Below are 6,692 nucleotides of genomic sequence, written 5' to 3'. Positions count from 1 at the left end.
TATGCATTAAATAGTCGTGTATATCATGTTCTAAACAAGAGAACTGGTGTAATTTAAAATTTTATAAATGTTGTAATTGATGATCATTCGATCAATCTCAGTCTTCACCAAGATGATGGTGATGGTGATATCATTCTGGTTAATCAAAGTGAAACATCATCCAAATCATATACTACTGATTTAAGATTGGTAAAAGATCATCTAACAAATTAAATTCTTAGTAACCCTCTTTCTGGTGTTCAAAACAGAAGACAGCTGGAAAAAATTTGCAATCATATTTACTTTACTTCCCAGATTGAATCGGCCAACATAAATGAAGTGTTGGCCAATGAAAGTTGGATTTTGGCAATGCAAGATGAACTGAATCAATTTATAAGAAATGACATATGGTATCTTGTTCCTAGACCATTTGATAAAAAAAAAATGTTATTGGAACCAAGTGGATTTTTAAAGACAAATCAAATGGGCTTGGAAATATTTCTAGAAACAAAGCACGACTAGTTGTGCAAGGTTATACTCAAATAGAAGGAATTGATTATGATGAACCCTTCGCACTGGTTGCTCGCCTTGAATCAATCAGACTATTTAATTTTGTTGCTTGGTATAAAAATTTTAAAATATATCAAATAGATGTCAAGAGTGCTTTTTTAAACGGTGACTTGAATGAGGAAGTATATGTTAAACAACCTAAGGGTTTTGAAGATCACAAACTTCCTAATCATATATACCGTCTTAAGAAAGCTTTGTATGGTCTGAAACAAGGCCCTGGAGTATGGTATGAAAAGCTCACTAAATTTTTGCTTAGCCATGATTTTCGGGTGGGAAGTGTATACAAAACTTTGTTTGTTAAAAAATCCAATAATGATATCTTGATTATTCAAATTTATGTTGGTGATATTATTTATGAATCTACATGTACTAATTTATCGTCTAATTTGAAATGAGTATGGTTGGTGAGTTAACATATTTTCTTAGACTTCAAGTAAAGCAGCTCAAAGATGGAATTTTCATTTCCCAAACTAAGCATGCACAGAATTGGGTTTAAATGTTTGAATTTGAAAATGGGAGAAATTTCAATACTCCTATGAGTACAACACTCAAATTATCCATGGATGAATTCGATAAAAGTGTTTACTCTCGTCTCTATCGAAGCATGATTAGTAGTTTGTTTTATCTAATTGCTAATAGACCAAATATTTCATTTAGTGTTAGTATTTGTGCAAGATATGTTGCAAGCACTGCTAATCTTGGTCTGTGGTGTATCATCATGATACATCAATTCAAATAGCAGGATATATTGATGCAAATTAGGCAGGAAATATCGATGATAAAAAAATCCATTAGTGGTAGATGTTTCTACATTGGAAACTATCTAGTCTCCTAGATGAGCAAAAAACAAAACATTGTATCCTTATCTACTGCAGATATTGTTGCAGAAAATGCTTGTACTCAACTTATGTGGATGAAACGAATACTGGCTGATTACGGCATAACTTAAGATACAATAAATTTGTATTGTGATAACACCAATGCAATTAATATATCTAAAAATCATATTCAACACTCTTATACAAAACATATTGACATCAGATGTCACTATATACGAGAGTTAGTTAAAGACATTCAAACTGAAAAGCAGCTTGCAGATATACTGACTAAGCCACTTGACAGTGTTAAATTTTTAAATTTAAGGCATAATATTGGTTTGTGTTTTATATAATAATCTTCTTAAAGCTATTTTTTTTAATTGTCTTTATTTTGGCTTTTTAAAGAAAAATAATAATTAAAAAACTCAACTAATCAAACAGTGATCAAACTGTCCAGTCGGCTGAACGTGGAGTCTAGTAAACTAAAGACCATGTTGTCCACCCTTTAAAAGTGCAAAAATCCTCTTTTTCTCCAATTTTTCTTCTTCTTCGGCTCGTCGGTGCCTCCTTCAGTCACCCATCCTCCATTGCTTGTTTGTAAGTGCATTTTTGTCCATTTTCTTACTGATTTTAGTTGCTCATTGTATTCTCATTGTGATTCAACATCTTTTCTTTATATTTGAAACCCTTGTGTTGGGTTATTTCGATTAGAGCATGTGAGGTAATTTCTTTTTATATACCTTAGAGATGAAAGGGAGAAATGTATCCGTTGGAAGTAGCCCCTTTAGCTCCATAAACATCATTGAGCCTTCCAACTGTGTGCATTTTAGTGTATTAGCAAGTATTTTAAAAATGTAAAATTGTATTTTTTTGTTCTTGTTTTTTTTTTTGTGAGTAAGATTCTTCCTGAAGCTCTGGCATTACTCGGAGTAGACTAGAGATTCTGGGTTCAATTCCAAGCAGAGTCGCCCATTTGTTGATATCAATTTAAGATCGTATATAAATGTACATCAAGAATCATATTCATTATCATTCATTTATAAACATTCACAAGAAAAGTTGCCTATTTATTGATATCAATTTAAGATCGTGTGTAAATTTACATCATGAATCGGATTCATTGTCATTCATTCATAAACATTCACAAGACATTCTCACAACATTTTCACATCCACACAATAAAGACAAAAGCACATATAATTGGAAGGCTTTTATTATTATCCTGAATCTTTATAACATTCCAGGCTGTAGTATATCATGGACCCTTAATTACATTCTAAGGAATAACCCTTGATTCTAAGGTAAAATATAAGAAAAACTATGGTAAATATATAACGAAAGTAGGTAATATGTAATAAAATGCAAGAGATGCATGCAAAGTGTGGATGTCTCCAGACAATCTAGGGATCAACTTTGCGATCATCAATTTGGGCTTTATGGCCTCCTCATATGGCGAGGTATTGGGGGTAAGCACCCTTCTTTGGTGTTCTCATTTCCAATATAGAATTCATAATAGTACCAAATGGATTCGAGATGAGAGAGTATGCATATTCTGCACATGTATCTAAAAGACGGAGCAAAATACTGTCTTTATAGGAAAATGTATCATTGTATTCAAAGGAATGGTGTTTTCGCACTATAATGGATGTGTGGAATATCTTGGATTCCATAAGAGAGAGAGGGAGGGAGGGAGTGAATATCCCATGCTACAATCAATGTTTCCTCATCACGTGAGTAGTCACATAGCTCAGGTTAAGTAATAAAGCTCATCCGTGAAAGGGAACTAAAATAATGAAATGTTTAGAATCCATGAAAGGCTTATTAATCATTAATAAAATAGAATGAGGACCCTTAAAAATGGATAAAATATACTTAAGTAGCTTTGCTTTAGAATATAATGAATTGCTAAAATGGAGTTTTGTATGACCAATCAAGGTTTGGCGCAGATGCATGAACAATTATATCAACATTATTAATGCGGTGGCATTTTCACATCGGGCTTGAGTGGGATGGCCTGTGAGATGCAGGGGCACACTCTGGGTGAGTGGCCCACAGAACCCATAGATTTGAGGCCCGTGTGAGGCAGGTGGTTTGTGTGAGGTGAAACCCTTAGATTTAGAGCTCACAAGGAGGGTTCGGCCGAGGACCTAACCCATGGATTTGGGGCATGAGCTATGAGATAAAGGGATTAATTCGCAATGCTCTATTAGTTCGAGATTTTAGAGCAAATGGTTAATTATCCTACATCAAATTGGTATCAGAGAGAGGTCTTGTGTTCGAGACTCCTCACCGGGGGTGATTAATACGGTGGCATTTTCACACTGGGCTCAAGTGGGGTGGCATATGGGATGTAGCGGCCATGGCTGCAATAACTATAAAGCCCTATTTGGATTCATGGAAAGGTAAGGAAAAGAAACACCATTTAGCATAAAACCAACTTTCTATTGTTTGTGGAGACTTTATGAGAATTGTTGGAAAACACCATTTCTTGTTTACTCTTTTATTGGAATTTCAACAAATTTATTTTCCCACCTCCCCCCTAAGAAAGGGATTCTTGCACAACTGAAGCAAAATGAATTGATTGAGAGTTAAACATGTCACACCCCAGACTCGGTAATCGGACTCACAAGGAACCCATTGGCTGGTTCTGGCCGCAATAACCTCCGTAGTACCTCATTCTTGGCTCCAGAGGCAGGTTCCGATCCTGGGATCCTACAAGGAGGATTTCCATAACAATATAATCATTTCCAATACGAGCATACACAAGATCACAGCAAGTATATCTGAGAATAACAAGGCACAGATCACAAAATCCACTAAGAATTTGAACTTTTACAAGCTTTCATAAGGTCCACAAGGACATACAGAAGATAATAGAAAAGAAGAGAAAAGTCAGCAACACTGGAGTCCTTAAGCTCAACTATACTCCAAGCTCTGCTGCTACGACACCCGTCTATGATCACCTGCACGCATCAATCGTGCATAAGCTTATATAAGCTTAGAGAATGGTGGAAGTGTGTTATAATGGTGCACAGAAGAATAAAAGGAGGTATAGGAAGAGGAACATACTCAATGATAATATCACTAGCCTTGCCAAGGCTTATCATGAATACGATGCAATGAGTACTGGGCGTCATACCAAGGCGATGCATGAAGGGGCTTATACAGCCGATGCGAATGCGATGCAAGTGATGCCAGTGCTCATATCCAATCTATATATCAAGTACATTTCCAATCATAAGGAAATTACTAAGGTCCATTACACTGCTGGATGACTGTCGCTTTATAGACCCCGCACAGTCAAACGAGTGTAAGAGACCTCACCACCCACCTGTGGACAACCAATCACCAATAAGGCTCGACAGCAGCGGACCCATTTCACGAGCTGGTCAAACTCAGCCTAATAATGCCCTCCCTCATAGGCGGATAAGTCCACATCCCTCCCCAACCGACTACACGACAGTGGGAGTCGCAGCCTAACGGTATAAGGCCCTCGTGCGCTCATAGTTTCCACTCAGTCATCACATTGGGGCAGTCCCTGGGTACCATGGAAGTTTTGAAAATTTCACCCATAGACATCCTATGCACTGGTATGCTTAAGTATTATTTTCAGTGTCCACACATTCATCCATCTACGAATATCCATGTGGAGGCGAAGCCCTGATAAAGCAAAGGCGGTATCATCATGAAAATGCGATGCCAATGCATGAGTCACACATACAGATCATGTACAAGCTTCAAGCACTCAATGTGCACGAGGGGAGAAACTTCATCCCTCGAGATTACCATACAATGCAATCAATTCATACAGATGATGCATATGGGTCATAATGATGGAAATGCGCTACTTGTAGAATACATTGCTTCTTCCCAAGGAGAGACAAGGTCTAGATACATAGACAGATACTCTAAGGAGAAGTTGAGTCCTCTAGTGGGGGCCCAACACTTTGGGGTGACCCACAAGCTAAGGGAGTCATAAACCCAAGGAAGAAGCGATCTTAATCAATGGCCCAAGGTGGACCTTTAACCACCTATAGGAACCCTATGGGCCTACCTTAGGGCCACCAAGGAGGACATCTAACCTCAACTGGGTCCCAAAAGGCAGCCCGTTACGCATAAAAGTAAAATCCAAGGCCCAAGCAATCCATGGCCTAGTGGGCCATACACTAAGCCCAATGCATAGGCAACATGGTGGGCCCTCAAGCAAGGTTTGGGCCCAACCATAAAGATCATGGGTCCACTCATTGTGGTGGGCCTAATGGGCAACCCATTATTCCAACATATGGGTGACCCTTACGTTTAAAACAAGTAAGTTAGGCCTCACATCTCGGCCCAAGTATGGCAAAGCAAGTGCCCAACTACTTAAGTATTTGACTCATAAAACTCATCACAATGGCATGATAAATATAAGCCCCAATGGTCTAATGGGCCTATCGAAAGTTTCAACCTAAACAAGGTTATAAGGCCCAACAATTAGCTAGAAGACTAATTCAATAAGAATCCAATTGGAATGGGCCTTAAATATGTACTAATTAAGCCCAAAAAAATCTAATTAAAATGGGGCAAGATGTGTGTGATAATGTCCCTAAATTTTGGTGGACCATGCTGCCCCAAAACATCCATTTATGGGCGGCAACCATGGGCCTATTGCTGAAATTCCAGCCCACCGACAAGCTGGGCTTACTGAAAATTCAAAAATAATTAATTTATAAATTTATTTTAATTCCTAGTGACCCATACATGTCATAGGGGGGTCCACCAGATGAAGGGAGTAAATTAGACACATAAATCAGATGGGCCATGCTGCTAGACTGGACGTCCAGCAACAGCCCAATGGGTTGGGCATCCCATGGTGGGTAGTCCTATGAGCCTGGGTATTTGGCCCCAAAACTTATCCAATGGGCCCCAAAATTGGAAAACTACAGAGGGAGGATGATCACTGCCCCTATAAACCCACATGGATGAATGGTGGGATATAAAATACATTAAGGTGGGCCCACAAAGTGGCCTGGATGACCAGCCAAGACTGGACGGCCCAGCCTGGGCATCCCAGCTTGGTGGGCCACTCCAGGCCGCACCGCGAATAGTACAGGGGCCCGTTGGCCCTGAAATTTTGTAGGTTGGTACTTCCATGGATGGGCCACACTTCCACAAAATTTCATGATTTTTCGATAATCAGAAGTATTTTAATTTATTTACGAAAAACAGTCTGCCCAAAAATTCTGGTCATCCTGGACGTCCCAACATGGTGGGCCGGTCCAGCCCTTGCCACGGTGTGCACAGGGGTCCATTGGCCCTAAAATTTGGTAGGTAGGTCCTACCATG

Source organism: Magnolia sinica, chromosome 7 (assembly GCF_029962835.1).
Source record: "Magnolia sinica isolate HGM2019 chromosome 7, MsV1, whole genome shotgun sequence".
NCBI lineage: Eukaryota > Viridiplantae > Streptophyta > Magnoliopsida > Magnoliales > Magnoliaceae > Magnolia > Magnolia sinica.
This window is presented reverse-complemented; position numbering follows the sequence as displayed.